The sequence below is a fragment of the Gopherus flavomarginatus genome, chromosome 12 (genome assembly GCF_025201925.1).
Source record: "Gopherus flavomarginatus isolate rGopFla2 chromosome 12, rGopFla2.mat.asm, whole genome shotgun sequence".
NCBI classification, from domain to species: Eukaryota; Metazoa; Chordata; order Testudines; family Testudinidae; genus Gopherus; species Gopherus flavomarginatus.
Genome location: NC_066628.1, coordinates 14,518,751 through 14,541,531, shown reverse-complemented (window position 1 = coordinate 14,541,531; position 22,781 = coordinate 14,518,751). Strand labels below are relative to the sequence as shown.

The following is a 22,781-nucleotide window of genomic DNA, read 5'->3' as shown; positions in this document are numbered from 1 at the left end:
GTTTGTTTTTAAATAAACTCAACAAAGTCAAAAACAACTTGTTATTATTCAGGTCTCTCAGGGGTTTTGTCCTCTAGCCATTCAATTAAAACAAACTTGTTAGCTGAAAATATACACAACATCAAAATTTACTTATCTGTACCCCATGTCCCCAGCATATGACTGCTTAAAACACATTAATGCATTTATCTTCACCATCACCTGCTCGGTAAGTAAAGATTATTATCCACATTTTACAGATGGGGGAAACTGAGGTACAGAATGACAGTGGAACAGGGTTCTTTATCAACAGCAAGCCCCCATTGTAAAAGCCACTGCACAAACCCAGCTGATGATGATGTTGAGCAGCATCCCTGTGTTGGGAAACTACAGTTTAATAAGCAGAACAGACAAAAGGTGGGAGAGGAGAAAGAGTTGAAGGATGAAATTGAATTATGACACCACTCAAGAGTATTGTCTGGTTACCATTTATTATATGGATTATTGTAACACCTAAAGGCACACTGGGCTGGGCCCTGCTTTAGTCTCTGCCCTGAAGATCTGAGTCTACACAGACAAGACAAAGAAAAGGCAGGAAAAGAAATGGCTATAATCCTCACTTTACAGATGGGAGATGGGGCACAAAGAGATGAAGGAACTTGCTCAGTGTAGCACAGAGATTTGCAGGCAGAGAGGATGCAGGAGTGGATGGACCATGGGTCTCACTCAGTGCATCAATTCTAATATTCCTTACTGAACCCAGCTTTATTGCGTTCCAGCCCAGTGTCTTAACCAAAAGACCATCCTGCTTCAAAGAGGTTTTTCTTTAATCTACTTTTACTTACTTTTATTCTGGATTATTATTAATTAATTTCAGTTGCCAAGAAATTATGGGGACAGATCTTACAAAAATATAAGAAATATCAGCTCCCATTACTGCCAGCATTTCACAACAGATGCTTGCCAAAAGGCCAGAGAGATGGCATGATAGCAATCTGGTGATAGACACAGGCAACATTTTTCAGACAAAACTCTTTTTCACTAAAAAACCAAACAAACAATTTGGATTAAGTGAAACAGTTTGCATATTCATGTTAATTTTGCCAAATTGTTTCACTCAAAACCACAAAAACTAGACTACAAAATTAAGATAAAAATTGAATAAAAATCAAGTTCTGTTTTGATGGTTTCAAAATTGTTTTTTGATTCAAAATGAGATTTTGTTTCAAAGTTCCTTTCAAAAAATTTTAGTGTTAAAAAATAAGGTCAGAATTAAAACAAAACATTTTGGGTTTGGGGTCAAGATGAAATGATTTGCTTGACCCATAATAATTTTTTTGACTTTATTTTCCAATTTTTTAAAAAATATCATTTTGGGATGATCCAAAACTATGTTTTCCCCCCAATCTTTCAAAATGACCAATGAACCAAAAAAACAAACAACAACAACAACAAAAACTTACAGCTCTCACTGGAATTGTCTTCATGCACAGGGATCCCCAGGTGGCATCAAGCCAAACTGACCAACTCTGAACCATCCTCTCCCGCTCTTCCCCACCATAGTGGGGACAAATTAGACAAATTAGAGGATTGGGCCAAAAGAAACCTGATGAGGTTCAACAAGGACAAGTGCAGAGTCCTGCACTTAGGATGGAAGAATCCCATTCACTGTTACAGACTAGGGACGGAATGGCTGGGCAGCAGTTCTGCAGAAAAGAACCTTGGGTTACAGTGGAAGAGAAGCTGGATGTGAGTCAACAGTGCGTCCTTGTTGCCAAGAAGGCTAACAGCATTTTGGGCTGTATAAGTAGAGGCATTGCCAGCAGATCGAGGGACGTGATCATTCCCCTCTATTAGTCATTGGTGAGGCCTCATCTGGGGTACTGTGCCCAGTTTTGGGCCCCACACTACAAGAAGGATGTGGAAAAATTGGAAAGAGTCCAGCGGAAGGCAACAAAAATGATTAGGGGGCTGGAGCACATGACTTATGAGGAGAGGCTGAAGGAACTGGGACTGTTTAGTCTGCAGAAAAGAAGACTGGGGAGAGGGGATTTGATAGCTGCTTTAAACTACCTGAAAGGGGGTTCCAAAGAGGATGGATCTAGACTGTTCTCAGTGGTACCTAATGACAGAACAAGGAGTAATGGCCTCAAGTTGCGGTGGGAGAGGTTTAGGTTGGATATTAGGATCAACTTTTTCACTAGGAGGGTGGTGAAGCACTGGAATGGGTTACCTATGGAGGTGGTGGAATCTCCTTCCTTAGAGGTTTTTAAGGTCAGGCTTGACAAAGCCTTGGCTGGGATGATTTAGTTGGGAATTGGTCCTGCTTTGAGCAAGGGGTTCAAATAGTTGACCGCCCGAGGTCCCTTCCAACCCTGATATTCTATGATTCTATGATATTTTAGGATTAAGAGGTCTCAGGTTTGGAATGCTTTGTTTTCTGGTGATCTTAGCCATTAGAATGCCTTCCCCAGCCCTATGGAGCATAGCAGATGGCATAGGTTAGAATAGCCCTGAAGCTGCTGCTGTAATAAGAATAATAATCATATTACCTCTGTATAAATCCCTGGTACTCCCACATCTTGAATACTGTGGGCAGATCTGGTTGTCCCCCTCCCAAATATATATATTGGAATTGAGAAAGGCTCAGAAAAGGGAAACAAAAATTCTTAGGGCTATGGAACAGCTTTCATATGAGGAGAGATGAATAAGGTTGGGATGAATATGACGAGTAAGGGGGATATGACAGAGGTCTATAAAATCATGATTGGTGTGGATAAAGCAAATAAAGAAGTTTTATTTACTCCTTCTATAATACAAGAACTAGGGGTCACCAAATGAAGTGAATAGGCAGCAGGTTTAAAACAAACAAAAGGAAGTATTTTTTCACACGACGCACAGTGAACCTGTGGAACTCTTTGCCAGAGGATGTTGTGAAGGCCAAGACTATAACAGGGTTCAAAAAAGAATTAGATAAGTTCATGAAGGATAGGTCCATCAATGGCTATTAGCCAGGATGGGCAGGGATAGTGTCCCTAGCCTCAGTTTGCCAGAAGCTGGGAGTGAGCAACAGGGGATGGATCACTGGATGATTGCCTGTGCTGTTCATTCCCTCTGAAGCATCTGCCATTGACCACTGTTGGAAGACAGGCTAAGGGGCCAGATGGACCTTTGGTCTTGACCCAGTAAGGCCATTCTAATGTTTGTATTTTAATGTATGCTTCTGGGATGGAGAAGCACGAAGGCAGGATAAATAGTAGAAGGGGAGCTAATCTACTCAGGGACAGTCTGGCCAGAGATGTCAGGAAGTGCTAAACTAATAACAAAAGGGGAGGGTTAAAAGAGCCATTTTAAAATCAAAATGGCTTGTTTTTTTTCTGAAAGTTCTACTCTGGGAATTATTTGCGGGAAGTTCTCTGGCCTGTGCAAAACAGGAAGTCCGACTAGATCAGTGTTCCACAGGAAGGGGCTAGGTGGCTCATGCATGCCCCAGGGGCAGTCCCCTGTTCCTCTGCTATCTCAGTTTCCCTGGGAAGCAGGAAGTAGTGCTCTATCCTATGCCCCACTCTGCTACCTGCTGCATGTGAATCGGGGCGGGAGGGAAGCACCACTGGGGCACATGCATGGGGGGACAGTCTGCTGGTTGTCCGCCCACTGGCTCTGGCTGCCTTGAACCCCACTCTCACCTCCCCTGGGCATCAGGCACTGGACTGGGGAGTGGAATCTGCCGCAGTGTGGAGGAAGTGGCTGGAGCCAGTCACGTGGACCGTTGGCAGCCTCAGGGACGGCTTTAGCCAGGGCCGGCTTTAGGCCTATTCCACCAATTCCCTCGAATTGGGCCCCGCACCTAAGAGGGCCCCGCACCCAGTGAGAATCCCTTCCCCGGCTAGAGGCGCCTTTTTAATTTTTACTCACCTGGCGGCGTTCTGGGTCTTTGGTGGCACTTCGGTGGTGGGTCCTTCCCTTGCTCTGGGTCTTCAGCGGCGGGTCCTTCAGTGCAGCCAAGGACCTGGAGCGAGTGAAGGACCTGTCACTGGGGTGCCACTGAATGCTCGGAGCACTGTCCAGTGAGTACAAGCACCATGTGTTTTTTATGTGTTTTTTTTTTAAGTTATCCCCATCAAAATTGTTTGAATTCAGTCCTGCACTTCCTAAAGCTGGCCCTGGCTGCAGGGAATACATCACATCTCTCTATGTGAGACAGATGCATGTATATCTATCATTCTCCATAGAGATAGAAATACAGTCATGTACCTTTATTTGCTATTTTTCTCACTGTCTCTGATACTATGGGGTAGTATTAAAATGGAAAAAAGTCAATGATGGTTATGAAGGAGATTAGAGAGATACAATGTCAGAGAGTAAACAGTGAGTAGGAAAGTTTTAGAGTTGACTTAAATAGCTGAAAGCTAAGAAATAAAAATGATAACACCAGATGACAAAGCACCAGGTTTAATTTTTAAGGCAAATTTTACTTAACATTTTCTACTGATGCCCAGGCAAATATCCGTCTATGCAGAGCCCGTCCCTTCTATGGCGACACTGAATACACGATGTTAAGTAACACAGAGACTGAAACAATGTTAATGTCAGTGTTTGCCTTTTGGCCCTGGTCCCGCAGTCCCGCAACCCCGCTCTCCCAGCTGGAGCCCCTCAACCCAGAGGCCCCGCTCCAGCGGCCGGAGCCCCGCAAACCAGCAGCCCCGCTCTCCCCACCAGAGCCCCGTGGCCCTGCTATCTCGGCCAGAGCCCCGCAGCCCCGCTCCCACGACCGGAGCCCTGCAACCCCTGGCCCTGCTTTCTCGGCCGGAGATCAGCAACCCCACGGTTGCGCTCCCCCGGCTAGAACCCCACCGCGGGGTTGCAGAGCTCCGGCCGCGGGAATGGGGTAGCCACACTTGCCACTCTCGGGCTGGGGGAACGGGGCCGCAGGGTTGCAGGGCTCCAGCCAAAGGAGCAGGGATGCGATTTTGCGGGGCTCCAGCCGGGGGAGCGGGACGGCGGGGTTGCGGGTCTCTGGCCAAGGAGTGGCACTGCGGGGTTGCTGAGCTCCAGACGCGGGAGCGGGACAGCCGCACTTGCCACTCTCAGGCCGGGGGACCGGGGCCGCGAGGCTGCGGGGCTCCAGATAGAGGAACGGGGCCAAAAGGCAAAAACTGACATTAGCATTGTTTCAGTCTGTGTGTTATTTGACATCATGTATTCAGTGTATATGACTATCTTTCTATCTCTATCGAGAATGATAGCTATACATGCATCTGTCTCACATAGAGAGATGTGATGTATTCCTGCATCCTGATAAGGATCATGGCCTGGCCATGGGGAGAGAGAAGCAGGCTGGTGCTGGAAGAAGGGGCAGGTTAGGGAGAATGAAAGCAAAGGGCTTGGGGGCTGGGTCAGGGGAAGCAGGAGGCTGGGGAGGGGAGGGGGAAATATGGGGCTGGAGAGGGGGTAACAGGGTAAAGGTGGATCCTCCAAAAAGAGAAAATGCAGTTGTGGGGTGGCCTTATTGCAAAGTTTGAGAACCACTGGACTAGATAATCAGAGTGATCCCTACTGGCTTTGGAATCTATGCATAGATGCATCTATGAATGATACAAACCACCGACCAATGCACCTTCTCAGGTCCTGCACCAAGTGTCTCTCAGTCATATCCAGCAAGCTAAGAGGAGGTGGTGGAGGGCCTCAAACATAAGCCCTTGTCTCAGAGGCCTGGTATGAGGCCTGAAACCCTAGCTAAAGTAGTGGTCCAAGCTTGCTGATATAAAGAAAATCCAGGCTGTGAGCAAGAGGCAGGCCCTACTCACAGAATGTGTCAAGAACAGGGCTGATATTGCAGAAACACATACTCCTAAGAGGTGCTAGGCACAAAACACACATGCAAACACATTTCAGGAGGGTGGTACTAGAACACCTCAATACTAACACATTCCCCAAAGAGAACAGGTGCATCCTGCCCCATCCTAAAGAAAAGGTCAGGATGACAGTGTGATTGATAGAGATGTTTTGCTCAAACCAACATGTACAAAGTAATGGGTGTCACCTAAATACGTCTGAGGGTGGCACTTTGCCACATCAGAGGAGCAAAATGTAACTTGTTTGTATCAGTGTACAAAGAGGGGTCTCAGAGGGAGTGTCCTTGGCCAGCCGAGGGAGAAATGGAGAGTCCTATCATTCACTGAGCTGCATCCATAGTCATGAGCATACATGTCTTGGGGCTGGTCTACACTATGGGGGGAAATCGATCTTAGATACGCACCTTCAGCTACGTGAATAACGTAGCTGAAGTCGAATATCTAAGATCGGATTACTCACTCGTCCTCACCGCGCGGGATCGATGTCCGCGGCTTCCCCTGTCGATTCCGCAACTCCGTTGGGATTGGTGGAATTCCGGAATCAATATAAGCACGCTCGGGGATCGATATATCGCGTCTAGATGAGACACGATATATCGATTCCCCAGCAATTGATTTTAACCCGCCGATACGGCGAGTAGTCTAGACGTAGCCTTAGTATCCCTGTAAAGTCTTCAGGATATTTATACCACACTTCGTCAGCAATAAACCTGGCCGGGTGCCTTTGTACCTTAACGGATCTTGTGGTTATTGGAAGGTTCACTCGAGGCCTACTGTGCTAGTTGCCTGCTCAGAGCTGGGACAGCACACAGAAAGAACACACATGCACAAAAACATCTGATGACAGGGAAAAGGGGAGTAGAATGGTCCACTGAAATTGCAGCACGGCAGGGCACCGATCCATCATGAAACTTTGGAGATCTTTCCCTCTGTTTGACATATCACCTCTCCACACTGCCCCACCATGGACAGCATCACAAATGGGAGAGTAATGAGTCCACAGGACAGCACTTCTCTGGAGATGTCTGTGTTATTGCAGGTTTGGGGAACCCTGATGTTGAAGGATTTAGGCGAAGGTACAGCATGAGGGCAGCAAAGTGACTGGACAGTAGGTTGCAGTGTCCAAGGACAGATTCTGCAGAGTTTCTCAACCATGTGGGTCATGAGCAAAAACTGGCTTGCTAGAACATGCCGAAGGATAGCATGGGGAGCTGGAGAGAAGGCTCGATCTGCTCTGACCCCACAGCAGCAGCAGCTCCTGCAGCTCCCATCCCACACTGCTGACTGGCCTCGGCTCCCCAATCCAGGCCTTGTAAATGGTACATGGGGATCACAGTGCAGCTCAGGTTGGGCCTACCTACCCCTGAGCCATATTCCAACCCTGGAGATCACAGTGCCTGGAGCTGGGAGTTGAGACCAGCCAGCCCCATGGGATGGGAGCCGCAGGAGCTGTTGCTATGGTACTCATAGAAACACAGAATCATTGGGTTAGAGGGGACCGCCAGGGTCATCTAGTCTAACCCACTGCCGAGAAGCAGGGTTTGTTGTGTCTAAACCAGTGATACTCAGACTGAGGCTCATGAGCCACAAGTGACTGTTCAGTGTGTCTCCTGCGGCTCTTTGCAGCATGATATTAAAAGCGCTGTGTGATGGAATTATTAAACAATCTAAGTTATTAACCAACCGGGATGCTTTTACTATGTTATTAGCCAATGGTAGCTGATCAAATAATAATATTTGTTCAATCATTGTGCTGTGAGATGTTAGACAGGTGGCTATCCAGCTTCCTTTAGATAACGTCCAGGGAAGGAGCTTCCACAACTTCCTGAGGTGTCTGTTCCACTGGCCTATTGTTCTTACAGTTAGGAAGTTTTTCCTGAGATTTACTCTAAACTGCTCTGCTGGAATTTGATCTCCTGTCCTGCCCTCTGTGCCAAGAGACGACAAGTTTTCTCCATCTTTTTTATGGCATCCTTTCAAGTATTTGAAGACGGCCATCATGTACTCATGGTTAAGGCTATGGTTTAGTCATGGAGACACAGCAGTCATGGATTCCATGGCTTTGCTGGACCTCCATGACTTCTAGGGATTCAGGAGGAGGAGGCAGGACTGTGCCCTGCCCTGCAGTTGGGCCTGACTGGAATAAGGACCCTGCAGCCCCAGCCTGTGGCTTCCTCCAGAGGCTGCAGCCAGGTCAGAGGCTGTGGCCGGGGCTGTGCACCCGAGCCTTGCGGCTTTCTCTGGAGACTGCAGCTGGGGCCATGCCAAAGACCTGCCACCTAAGTCCCAGAGCAAGCGAAGGACCCACCGCCAAAGTGCTGCCAAAGACCCAGAGCGCCGCCAGGTGAGTAAAATTAAAAAGGTGTCCCTAGCCAGGGACGGGATTCTCACTGGGTGCGGGGCACTCTTAGGTGCGGGGCCCGATTCGGGGGAATTGGTGGAATTGGCCTAAAGCCAGCCCTGATGCCATCCTATCTCTTGTGTCAGTCTCTTTTGTTAAAGACAGAAAACCACCAGTCACAACCATCAACTGAACTAAAACCCTTTCTTTCCCACTATGAAGGATGGTCTGACAAAAGAAGAGAGTCTAATTGCTATCCTCTCTGAAAGGGACTTTTGAAAAGTTTGGGTTACATTCGGGTCTCAGAACATGCCAATGGCAGATTCAAACTGATGTATATATTGCGCTGAAATTCTTTTTCCTCTGGTGCATCTGATTCAATACATTTCCAGACTTTGGCATGAAGTTTCTAGTGGTTTCCCCGCGGGATTGAGCTGGCTGAGGTCTCTGTCCTCAAAACACTGAACCAGGTTTGACTGCTTAGTGTTGTATAAGTGACAGGATCATGCTAACATCTGTCATCTCTGGGCCCCCTTAGTTCACTGGAAATTAATACAAAAACTCTCCTGCTCATGGGGCTCGCTCGAGTTTGGCTCCCTTTGGATTCACTTCGATTCCCTTCTTAATCTGAAGCAGAAAAATTTTTAATGGCCCCACAAGGGGACTCATCGGAGGCCATGTCACAAATAGCATGCTTTTAATAAGTCTTAATTGCTGGATTCCCTAGCTTCAGCCAGGAGCCAAGACTCTAACAATGCCCAGCACATTGCATTCTGAAGCCTAATGAGGGCACTTACTCTGCCAGGGACAGTTGGCACCAGTCCCAGACTTTTCTCTGTCACAGAGAGGGGCTGAATATCTTGGCACCAGATCCTTGGCTAGCCAGAATGATACTACATATCCTTCTGCATCAGGTCATTGTCCAGTTACTGCAGTACCACATACCCTTCTGTACCAGATAACTGTCCAGTTATTCCAGTACCCCACGCCCTTCTGCAAAAGGTCATTGTCAAGTTTCTGTAGTGTGTAGAAGAAACTTATTCATCAGGTGTAAATGCAGGTATCAGAAGGTTGAAAAGATTTGTTCTATGCTGTTGGACACTGATGCAATTCTTTTTTCCAAGTTCTGGGTATAAATCAGGGTTCACCTGTTATTTACCAGCCCCCTGTTAAAACTGTCAACCCTGGTCCCTGGGGCTCCACAAACATCACCATCTGAGTGCCAGCCCCTTGGGAATGATGCAGGGAGGAAACTCTCCCCATACTCTCCAGCTCTGACAACCACAAAGGTTTGTCTCCCTCACCACATACGGCCCTTAGAAGTCTGGCACCGAGATCCTGAGCTGTGTGGGAGAAGACACCTGCAGTCTCAGTGACATGGGGGCCTTCCTGGCCATGTTTCGGACCTTGGCCCACCCAGACACATAGAGATACCATGTCCGTAAGCTTGGAGACACAAGGACGTCTGTAGAGGGGTCTGGCTAGCCAGCCATTCTTCTAGCCATCCGCAGTACATTTCTGCATCTATCCAGCTCTCCTCTTCTGTTCATCTCTCTCTTTCTTTATTGTCCAGCTTTCTCTCTGCCTTTCTCTGTCTATCTACCAATTCACCTCTGACTTCCTCTCTTTCTCCACATCCATCCTTCTCTCTATCTGACTCCCCCTCTCTATTTCTATCCACCCATGCCTAGCCTCCGTCAGCCCACACACACTCAGTAACTCTCTCTCTCTCATCTCTGGCTTCTCTAATGTTCCCTGCACTGCAGTCGCTGGGTTCTCAGGAGCCCCTTCCCACTGAGACAGGCTTTGGGCATCTGCACCCAGCTGGGGCACAAGTAGTTCAGACTCCTGGTCATCTCCAGGCCCCTCACTCGCACACCGAGCAGGTTTGGTTGCCCAGATGGGGGATCTCATGATCATGCAACACTGACTTGGCATGTCCAGCCAATGACCACTTTTGCCCCATTCTCCTCCCAGTAAGACCCCCTAGGACCCAGCAGCAGGTGGGATGACACCTGCATCCTCTGTTTCAAGAACCAGAAGTGGATGTGCTGCTGCCACAGCAGGTGGACAGAGTTAGCTGGTTTCCTTACCCCCCTCCTCCCAAATCCCTTAGACATTCAGCCCCTCAGCCTGGGGTGCCTCATCTCCGGGTTCTGCAAGCACAAAGCGGGTTTCAATGAAGAGGAACAGGGATTGCAACTAAGACTCTGTCCTGGTATCGGAGCATCTGAACAGCCAGGAGCTGTTCAGGGAGGAGCAGTCTGGGGAGAGCAGATCTGGAGGTGAATGGAGGTGAGTCAGGGGAGGAGGGAGTTTGAAATAGGCAGAGTGAGGGAGTGGGGAAGGGAACAGCATAGTGAATGGAGACAGATAGGCAGACAGACTGACCAGGGGATTCTGATGATTTGAATGGATGGATGTTTACTCCCACATCTCCAAAATCAGGGTTGTTACCAGCATATGCTTATCAATGGCACAGATGCTGTGGCCCCAATCTGAACTGGCTGCACAGATCCTTGGTGGGAGTCCAGTGGGTGCATGGATCTCCAGTGGTGGATCTCACTGGAGTATCAGGAGCAGTTCTCTTTTTAACCAACCCTCTGCCCCACCTTACTTTCCTCCTAAAGTTTTCTTCCTCCCTCAGTCTCTCTCTGGAGCAGATCCTCAGTGGGTACCAACAAGTTATTTTACAGTTGAACCTAGAAGCTCCCACAGAGGTAGGGTCCCCATCATGCCAGTCACTGCCCAGGCACACAGTGAGAGGCAGCTCCTGCCCCAGCTGTGATCAGCGCTCTATTCTTTTGGGTTGTGCACAGATTCTCAGTAAATGAGGGACACACAATCCATGCCCCTATTTAAGTATATCATAACCTTAGTCCCAGATTTGGACCTTAGCGTCCAAAATATGGGGGTTAGCATGAAAAACCTCCAAGCTTGGTTACCAGCTTGGACCTGGTACCTGCTGCCACCACCCAAAAAATTAGAGTGTTTTGGGGCACTCTGGTCCCCCTGAAAAACCTTCCCTGGGACCCCAAGACCCAAATCCCTTGAGTCTCACAACAAAGGGAAATAATCCTTTTTCCCTTCCCCCCTCCAGGTGCTCCTGAAGAGATACACAGACACAAGCTCTGTGAAACTACACAGAGGGACTCCCCCTCTCTGTTTCCAATCCTGGAAACAAATAGTACTTTCCTATTCCCCCAGAGGGAATGCAAAATCAGGCTAGCAAATCCAACACACAGATCTCCCCGATTTCTTCCTCCCACCAATTCCCTGGTGAGTACAGACTCAATTTCCCTGAAGTAAAGAAAAACTCCAACAGGTCTTAAAAGAAAGCTTTATATAAAAAGAAAGAAAAATACATACAAATGTTCTCTCTGTATTAAGATGATACAATACAGGGTCAATTGCTTAAAAGAATATTGAATAAACAGCCTTATTCAAAAAGAATACAAATCAAAACACTCCAGCACTTATATTCATGCAAATACCAAAGAAAAGAAACCATATAACTTACTATCTGATCTCTTTGTCCTTACACTGAGAAACAGAAGACTAGAAAGTAGAAACTGCTTCTCCAAAGCTCAGAGAAAGCAGGCAGACAGACACAAAGACTCAGACACAAAATTCCCTCCACCCAAAGTTGAAAAAATCCGGTTTCCTGATTGGTCCTCTGGTCAGGTGCTTCAGGTGAAAGAGACATTAACCCTTAGCTATCTGTTTATGACAGTAGGCAAGACAGAATAATGGAGGGCGAAAAAGAAGATTATTGTTCTCACTTTAGAGATGGGACCCCAAACTCAGAGAGTCGAAGTCACTATCCCAAAATCACCCAGTGACTCTGTGTCAGTGCTGGATACTGAAGCCAGCTTTCCGAAGTCCTCAGCCAGGATTTATCCTCTGGACCATTCTTGTGGATAAGATCCTCCCCTCCCATCTCACTCACTCACCTTAATGTCTTCTAGATTCTTCCCATGTCATCATTTCATTCGTCCTCCCATCACCCCATGGCCATCACCACATTGTGTGGGACTGCAGGTAAATTGGACAGAAATTAATTAACAGCGTCACTTTTTATACTGTTTTTCCATCAATCCAACAGCCTCTGCCCAGCTGATCCCAACTTTTTTTAAACAATAGCCAACAACCCAGCGAGTTTAACTAACGCCTCTCAACTGTGCTTCTAAGGAGTCCATTTCCTTTCAACTTATCTCCACTCCTTGTCTTCATCTTTCTGGCCACAAACCATTTTTGAAAGAATGGCCAAACAGCATTGCTCTCTGACAACCATCACCAACTGTATCTTCCTCCCTCTCTTCTTTCTCACTCAGATTTCTCTCCCCCACTTCTTCCTTCCAAGTCTCACATGCATGGATGTACTTATTCGGAGGTATAAGAGCCTCAGTAGGTGCCCATCTTTCTGTCAGGGAGTTCAATGTATTTGTAACATTCTTAGCCCTTTTCGGTGACATTGATATAGTTGGAGGAGGGGAAGAGAGAGATGGAAGAACAGGAATGAAGATGAAAGTAAGGATGTGGGGAAAGTTGAAAATGTACAACCTGGGGGGAAAAGAAATTGAATGAGGATGTGATGAATGCTAGATACGTACAGTGTTTGGTATCATATTGACCACTGTCTTTGAAATGCAGAGAGACAAGGTGGGTGAGCTGACACAAAGAAGGGAAGGGTACTCCGAGTGTCACAGCTAAAGTACAAAGAGGAACAGAAGGCTAAATAGTTAACACATATTTCAAGGGATCGTTCAAGGTAAAATTGTCAGTGAACTTGGCTCCCATCATAGAGGGAAATGGGGAGGAGAACCTGTAGAAGGAGGCTCAGTGGGTCACAGATTGTAATAATAAGCCATATATCCAGCTTCTCCGTTAAAACCATGATTTTAGTGTCTAGCAATGTTATGAATTTACAAAACATACTTGATAGGGTCCACATCCTGAACCCGTTCTTCTGACGTTCAAACAACCGTCCAAGCTCACCATGCTCAGCATCATAAGCAAGCTCCACACGGAGGAGAACACACCAACTGAAAGTGGTACCAGATCCTAGCAGAACAACAGACACAAAACCCGCAGCCATATTTCCATTTCTATGATGATCAACACCGTCCACAACACGGCTTTCAAGATCCATAACTCTAAAACACACCAATCACAACATGTGGCATATCTCCTCCAGTGGACTGAGTGCCCCAACAACAAATATGTGGGTGAAACCAGACAATCACTATACTCTTAGACTCATAGACTCGTAGGTCAGAAGGGACCAATCTGATCATCTAGTCTGACCTCCTGCACAAGGCAGGCCACAGAACCCCACCCATCCAATTTTATAACAACCCCTATCCCAGGACCGAGTTATTGAAATCCTCAAAAATGGTTTGAAGACCTCAAGCTGCAGAGACACCACCAGCAAGCGACCCGTGCCCCACGCTGCAGGGGAAGGCGAAAAAACCTCCAGGGCACCTGCCAATCCGCCCTGGAGGAAAATTCCTTCCTGACCCCAAATATGGCGATCAGCTAAACCCTGAGCATGTGGGCAAGAGTCACCAGCTAGCACCCAAGAAGGAATTCTCCGCAGCAACTCAGTACCCATCGCATGCAACATCTCCCCGCAGACCATTGAGCAGACCTGTCTGGTGGTAATTCAAGGTCAATTGCCCAAATTAGCGATCCTATCATAACATCCCCTCCATATACTTATCAAGCTTTGTCTTAAAGCCAGGAAAGTCTTTTGCCCCTACTACTTCCCTCGGAAGGCTATTCCAGAACTTCACTCCCCTAATGGTCAGAAACCTTCGTCTAATTTCAAGTCTAAACTTCCTAATATCCAGTTTATACCCATTCGTCCTCGTGGCTACATTAGTACTAAACTTAAATAATTCCTCTCCCTCCCTAACGTTAACCCCCTTGATATATTTATATAGGGCGAGCATATCCCCCCTCAGCCTTCTTTTGGCCAGGCTAAACAAGCCAAGCTCTTTGAGTCTCCTTTCATAAGGCAGTTTTTCCATTCCTTGGATCATCCTCGTAGCCCGTCTCTGAACCTGTTCCAGTTTGAATTCATCCTTCTTGAACATGGGACACCAGAACTGCACACAGTATTCCAGATGGGGTCTCACCAACGCCGTATACAACGGTACTAACACATCCTTATCCTTGCAGGAAATACCCCGCCTGATGCATCCCAAAATCGCATTTGCTTTTTTAACAGCCGTATCACATTGGCGACTCATAGTCATCCTGCTATCAACCAGTACCCCAAGGTCCTTCTCTTCCTCCGTCGCTTCCAACTGATGCGCCCCCAACGTATATCCAAAATTCTTATTATTAATTCCTAAATGCATGACCTTGCACTTTTCACTATTGTATTTCATCCTATTTCTATTACTCCAGTTTACAAGGTGGTTCAGATCTTCCTGAATAGTATCCCTGTCCTTCTCCGTGTTAGCAATACCCCCCAGCTTCGTGTCATCCGCAAACTTTATTAGCACATTCCCGCTCTTTGTGCCAAGGTCAGTAATAAAAAGGTTAAATAAGATCGGTCCCAAAACCGATCCTTGAGGGACTCCACTGGTGACCTCCTTCCAGTCCGACAGTTCACCTTTCAATACGACCCTCTGGAGTCTCCCCTTTAACCAGTTCCTTATCCACCTTACAACTTTCATATTCACTCCCAGCTTTTCCAATTTAACTAACAGCTCCGTGTGCGGAACCGTGTCGAACGCCTTACTGAAATCTAGGTAAATTATATCTGCCGCATTTCCTTTACCTAAGTAATCCGTCACCTTCTCAAAGAAGGAGATCAGATTGGTTTGGCACGATCTACCTTTAGTAAATCCGTGTTGCAATTCGTCACAATTCCCATTGACCTCTATGTCATTAACTACTTTCTCCCTTAAAATTTTTTCGAAGACCTTACATACTACAGACGTCAAGCTAACAGGCCTATAATTATCCGGATCACTCTTATTCCCTTTCTTAAAAATAGGAACTACATTAGCAATCCTCCAGTCATACGGCACAACCCCCGAGTTTATCGATTGCTTAAAAATTCTCGCTAACGGGCTCGCAATTTCACGCGCCAGTTCCTTTAATATCCTCGGGTGGAGATTGTCCGGGCCCTCCGACTTCGTCCCATCGAGCTGTTCAAGTACGGCCTCTACCTCAGTTGCAGTAATATCCACTTCCATATCCACATTCCCGTTTATCATCCCTCCATCATCGCAAGGTTCCTCACTAGTCTTATTAAAAACCGAGGCAAAGTACTTGTTTAGATGTTGGGCCATGCCTAGGTTATCCTTAACCTCCATTCCATCCTCAGTGTATAGCGGCCCCACTTCTTCTTTCTTTGTTTTCTTCTTATTTATGTGGCTGTAGAACCTTTTACTATTGGTTTTGATTCCCTTTGCAAGTTCCAGTTCAATATGGCTTTTAGCCTTCCTCACTTTATCCCTACATGTTCTGACCTCAGCAAGGTAGCTTTCTTTACTGATCCTGCCTTCCTTCCACTCCCTGTAAGCTTTCTGCTTTTGTCTAATCCCCTCTCTGAGTTGCTTGCTCATCCAGTTTGGCCTACAACTCCTGCCCATGGTTCTTTTCCCCTTTCTCGGGATGCAGGCTTCCGACAGTCTCCGCAGCTGTGACTTAAAGTAATTCCAGGCCTCCTCCACATTTAAATCCACTAATTCCTCCATCCAGTCCACTTCCCTAACTAATTTCCTTAACTCTTTAAAATTAGCCCTGGAGAAGTCAAAAACCCTAATCGCAGATCTACATTTGTTTATCCTTCCATCTAGTTTGAACTGAATCAGCTCATGATCACTCGAACCAAGGTTGTCCCCTACCACCATTTCTTCTACGAGGTCCTCACTGCTCACCAACACCAAGTCTAAAATGGCATCCCCTCTCGTAGGTGCTTCAACTACTTGGTGAAGAAATCCATCCGCTATCACATCCAGAAAAATCTGACCCCTATTATTCGTGCAAGTACTCGTCCTCCAGTCTATATCCGGGAAGTTGAAGTCCCCCATAATCACACATTTCCCCTTTGTGTTTACTTCATTAAAGACATTAAAGAGGTCTCTATCCATATCCCAATCCGATCCCGGCGGTCTGTAGCACACCCCAAGCACTATCTCAGGGGAAGCTCTAGTTGCTTTTTTACCCAGCGTGATTTTTGCCCAGACGGACTCTGTCTTATCCATTCCATCGCATCTTATTTCGCTACATTTAATTTCGTCATTGATGTACAAGGCTACTCCCCCACCTTTGCCTTTCTTCCTGTCTTTTCTGAACAGCACATAGCCTTCAATACCCGTGCTCCAGTCATGAGTACTATTCCACCAGGTTTCGGTAATCCCTATAATATCCGGCTTCACTTCCTGCACGAGTAACTCCAGTTCCTCCATCTTGTTACCTAGGCTCCTCGCATTAGTGTACAAACCTTTTAATTTTCGGCGTTTGGCGTCAGTGACATTCTTTCCCCCGTCGTGCATAAACTTTCTACCACCAGCATCACCCGTTACTCTGGTTTCTACTCCACTATTCCTCCTTGGATCAAATCTTGGGGCCGCAAGGGTATCCCCGCTCACTTTGTTTACTTCCCTCTCCATGACTTATGTTCTGGCGTGGAGATCTCCCGAACATTTCCCAACCATCTCCCCCAACTTTCTAGTTTAAAGCCCTCTTGATGAGGTCGGCGAGCCTCCATCCTAGAATTCTATTTCCCTCCTTGCTGAGATGAAGTCCATCCTGAGCAAACAGTCGTCTATCCATAAATGCGTCCCAGTGACCGTACATCCCAAAGCCCTCCTTATAACACCACTCCCTGAGCCATCTGTTGATCGCCATAATCTTGTCACTCCTTCGTCGCCCCGCTCTAGGAACCGGCAGAATCCCACTGAACTCAAACAGGAAAATGATAAAAGACAAAATACTCTATCACTGGTGGGTGAAAACTTGACACAAAGTGATCATTGTATTCATGACATATCAATCCTCATCTTCAAAGAAAACCTGCACAAAACCTTCAAAAGACTAACCTAGAAGCTTAAATTCATAACTTTACTGGACACTAAAAATCATGGACTGAACAGAGACAGAATCTATATCCCACTAACCCCACCCCCACCGGCTTATTTTTCCCCCTCCTTTCCCCTCTATGACTGGAAGCATGTTACAGACCATTTCACCATGAATGGTCCATTGAAATACATATTAAGTGCTTCTACTGAAAAATCTGCTTCACTTTGCATTTAGCTGTGACACTCTGAGTACATTTCCCAGACCTGCAGAAATGCTCTGTGTGAGCTCAAAAGCTTCTCTCTCTCACCAATGGAAGCTTGCCTGTTACCCTAGATTTGATAGATCTGTATAACCCAGAATGCAATCAAGGTAATTGCAACCATATTCTGTGCATTGAGATATCGTGAAATAATAAAATGGAACACCAGACAGTTAAGAGTTAATTGGAAAAGAGCTTTTTTAGAGGCAAGGTGAAAACTAGCTGGGAGTTGCTGCTAATCAGAATGGGGGGAGGCAAAAGAAAGGTCAACAAGAGAGATTGAAAACCTTGGTGGATGGAAGACCTGGAGTCTGGGCACCTCTGACAGAAGTTTATTGAACAATAGGAAAAGTGATGATTTTGTAAAGTATCAGAGGGGTAACTGTGTTAATCTGGATCTGTAAAAGCAGCAAAGAATCCTGTGGCACCTTATAGACTAAGAGACATTTTGGAGCATGAGCTTTCGTGGGTGACGAAGTGGGTATTCACCACGAAAGCTCATGCTCCAAAATGTCTGTTAGTCTATAAGGTGCCACAAGATTCTTTGCTGATTTTGTAAAGGTTATTGTGTCCTATGTGTTTTGTAAAAGTTACTTATAGAAGATCAGTGAATACTGTGGATTCCGGAGCAGTCCTCTGAAGCCAGTTAGAGTGATATTTTTCTTGACATTTTTTCTCCCTGGTAGGTGAGCAACTGTCCACTGACAACCTGTTGCTAATTACTCAATACCCATCCAGTTTTTAGGTCAATATCTGGGATGCTTTAAGTCTATTGCTTATGTCTGTATGAGCTTAAATGAGCTTAAAGGTTTAGATAGTGTCCGCTTACTTGTATTAATATTTCATCAGGCAGAATTGCTGTGTTCCCATTGATTTATCCCTGACACCATCTGGTGTGAAACAGTTAAGTTGCCCCTGCTGTGAGTTCTGAAAACCGTTGATAAAAGGTCAAATAAAAGATATTACCTCACCCGCTTCATCTCTCCAATATCCTGGGATGGACCCGACTACAACCCTGCAGACAGACAGATGAGAGATTTCCCTGACCTTTGCATAAATGTGTGCAGTGCTGCAGGTGGGTCATTCCCAGGTTATTAGAGTTTCCAGCCTTTCCCTAATCCATTCACTTAACACTTACCTGTCTCCTAAGACTCAAGGCTACCACTCCAAAAATATCCTCTGTCAATCCCAGCACTAGCACCTAATATCACAAATCTCCTTGCTATGGGATATTTTTCACCCATGTTCTTTCTAGCCCCTACAGGTGATGTATGGCAAAGGGTCACGGGAAGATGGAAACCAAAGCTCCTTGGGGGAATTCATCCTGCTAGGTGTGTCTGACCAGCCACAGTTGGAGCTGCTGCTCTTTGTGCTCATTTTAATCTCCCAGAGAACCATGACCTTACTTGGAAACACCACCACCATCCTGGTCTCATGGCTAGACCCCCATCTCCACACGCCCATGTACTTCTTCCTCAGCAACCTTTCTTTTCCTGGACCTCTGCTACACCACCAGCTTTGGCCCCCAGATGCTGGTGAACTTCCGCATCACCCACAAATCCATCTCTTGGGCTGGCTGTGGCCCAGCTCTACATCTCCCTCTCGCTTGGTCGCACCAAGTGCCTCCTGCTGGCTGTCATGGCCTATGACCGCTATACCGCTGTCTGCCAGCCGCTGCGCTACACAGCCATCATGAGCCACCACCTCTGCCTGCAGCTGGCAGCCACCGACTGGTTGTGCAGCTTCGGCAACTCCCTCCTGCAGACCATCCTGACCCGAGGCTGCCCCAGTGTGGGCAGAACCAAATCAATAACCTCTTCTGCGAGGTGCCAGCCCTGCTCAAACTAGCATGTGTCGAAACCTCTGCCAATGAGGCCAAGCTCCTCGTCAGCGCAGTGATTTTCCTGCTGGTTCCACTGGGCTTCATCCTGATTTCCTATGGCTACATCAGCATCACAGTGCTGAAGATTCACTCTGCGAAGGGCAGGCTCAAGGCCTTCAACACCTGTGCCTCCCACCTAGTCGTGGTGTCGTTATTTTATGGCACGGGCATTTCCATGTATCTACAGCCTCATCAAGCTACTCCCAGCACCTGGGCAAGATGGTATCCCTCTTCTACACCATGGTGACCCCCATGCTGAACCCCTTCATCTACACACTGAGGAACAAGGACGTGCACAGGGAGCTGCAGAGGGCACTGAGGAGAAACATGGCCACCCAGGGGGTCTGAGCTGGGAGAGCAATTGGCACAAAACCATCTCTACCTCTCATGACTATTTTGACCTCTTCTGTGCCCATGTGAAACCTTCTGCTCTCTCCACTACCCCGGCCCTCTCCACCCACACAAACCCTCTGGTCTCTCCCATTCTGCAGAACAAGCCTGACCTAATCTGTCCCACAACCTTCCTTCCCTTTCCCACTCCACGTAAACCGTCTCTCACTCACATAACACCCCTGCCCTCCGCTTTGGAAGTCAACCAAGGACTGTCCTTGGTGGACCTCCAGGAACAATCCCTGTTCTCCTGCCCAAAGAGATTATTCTTATTCCTTTCTGTTGTGGTGTCAAAGAGGCTGCAACTGAGATCAGGGCTGTGCCAAGCAGGGCACGGAATGAGTGGCCCATCTACAGTAGAAGGCCAAGCAGTGGCAGAAGGATTCCTAGTCCTGATCTTGGTGGACAAAGAGTCTGCATACAGTGCTGAGAGGAGCTCAGACAGTGCCAGCATATCTATCGACTTGTGTGAGATAGCATTTGGAGACTAACTGCTGAAGTACTTATAGCCGAGGTGCAGATCAGTTGTTTGTTTGATACTGGCTCAGAAATCACCACTATTACTGAGTTGCATTTTCAAAAATATTTGAAAGATAAGGACTCATTCATACACCAAATACACAGTTTGTACATGTAACAACAGGTGATGAAATGGCAACCAGAGGTGGGATGCCTTGAAGCAGTTACAGAGTCTATAGAGTGAGTCTTTCTCTATCAGTAGGGTGGTAGGTGGCTTTGATCTTGGTCCATGTGGAGCCTCCATTACAGCTGGTTGGGAATTTTTCAACTCAAAATTCTCTTGTCAGCATATGCTGATTCATCCAACCTGAACATTTTGGGGTGGGGTGTCGGTGAGTGACAAAATTTATTGAGAAAATAAAGAAGTTTCAAAACTGTGGAAACCTCCCATTTGGACAGTTAGTAACTGGAAATTTCCATCTTTATGGTTCAACACAAATGAAAGGTAACTAGAGATTTTTAAAAAATCAAAACATTTTGAAATTGTCAGAACAAAACAAAACATTTCAATTGACCCAAATTAATTTTTTTTTAAATTATTAGTTCATACAAATTTTCAAGATTTCAACCCTTCATGCTGATTCCAGATGGGAAAAGATATAAAATCTCAAAACACAATTTCACAAGATGTGAACAGCCTTTCCTACACATCTCTGTTTTCCATCATTTGAGTGCCCCTCTCAAGATGGCATTAGTCCATGAGTTATGTGAGCAGAGCAGACAATGAATTCCTGCCCAAATATCCCTCACTCTAGTAAATTCTTGCTACATCATCTACTGGCCAACTTGGTAACTAGAGGGCCAGAGCTCTGTGAGTGTAATCACTTATCTCCACACACAATATTAGTATTTATTATTTGTGTTAAGCTGACAGCACCGAGATGCCCAGTCATAGACCAGGTCCCCACTGTGCCAGATGCTGAACAACACAGAACAAAGAGACAGTCACTGCCCCAAGGACCTGACGATCTAAGTATAAGACAAGAGACAACAGCTAGATACAGACAGATGCAGGAGCACAAAGTAACAATGAGACAGGATTGGTCATCAAGGTTAGCAGTGGTCTCAGCACACCAGCAGCTGGTTCTCTGCATTGTGCAAGTACTTAGGAGACCAGACCCCTTTGTGCTAGGCACTATACAAACACAGAACAAAATGACAATCACAAGGTATCAAGTGGGATGCAGGAGGTCAGGCTGGATGGACCTTGTCATCCTTTCTGTCCTTAAAGACTATGAATCTATTACTACAATTTTAAGGGTGTGTGTGTGAGAGAGAGAAGGGGGATTGGCTGACCTAGGGTGGAGCACTAGGAATGGAATATGGGATCTTTCCCTTCTATGGGGGTGCTTGCTCTAATCCAGCTCCAGCACAGATGGACTGGGGAATGTGTTATGGGACCTTACCTAATCATTAGTGCAGGCTTCCAATTGTGCCCTTGGGCAGGCATAGGGCTGTGTGTGGGAATGGAATATGTGGCTTTTTTATTTTTTATAACAAATAAAAGACGGGAAGCTGACAGTAAAGAATATAAGTCTGAAATTAGGAATTGTAGAAAATTGATCAGGGAAGCCAAAGGACACAAGCGAACTTAAAGACAATAAGAAAAAGGTATTTAAAATATGTTGGTGGGCAGGAAGTATCCTGACAATGGTATTGGTTCATTACTAGATGGAAATGGTAGGCTTCTCAATAATAATGCAGAAAAGACAGAGTTGTTCATTAAATGTTTCTGCTCTGTATTTGGGGAAAAAACAGGAGATATAGTCTCATCATATGGTGATTACACTCTTTCCAGTCCATCTACATGTACCTGTAGCCCCCATCCCAGGACCTGGGCAAAATGGTCTCTCTCGTCTACACCCTGGTTACCCCCATACTCAACCCCCTGATCAACATGCTGAGGAACAAGGAGGTGCACAGAGCTCTGCAGAAAGTGCTGTGGAGGAGCCCGACCACCCAGGGGATCCAAGCTGGTGCAGTAGTTGGGCATGAAATCATCTGTACCTCTTTTGGGTTCTGTAGCATCTTCCCTGCCCATATGGAATTTTCTATCCTCTGCCCGCTTCCACCCTTCACAACTGCCTTTGCCCTCTCCCACCTCAAAGAAAAACCTGCCCTCCCCAAGCCATACAAGTCCCCTGCCCTCTTTCAACCCATGCAACTCACCAGCTCCTGGGGCATGTCTACACTAAAACTCTGCATCAGTGCACCTGCGCTGCTGTAGAGCTTTGATGGGAGAAGCGCCCTACACTAATGTAAGAGAAGTCTCCCTTCAGCATAGTTAATCCACCACCCTGAGAAGCAGTAGCTATGTGGCAGGAGAACCTGTCCTGCTGACATAGCGCGGTCTACACAGGGAGGTTAGGTTGATATAACTACTTTGGTCAGGGGGTTGGATTTTTATACCAATATAGGCCTGTAGTGTAGAACAGATCTTGGAGTTCTGAGACTGCACCAGGATGTCAGCTTTCATTAAAAAAGTTTCTCTCCGTCTCACCCCTTATGGTT

General features: G+C 46.5%; 1 pseudogene; it reads left to right on the top strand.

The window, feature by feature from the left end:
* The first annotated feature begins 18,746 nt into the window (after window positions 1–18,746).
* On the top strand, window positions 18,747–19,709 carry LOC127033170 (olfactory receptor 2G3-like; annotated as a pseudogene).
* The last annotated feature ends 3,072 nt before the right edge of the window (window positions 19,710–22,781 follow it).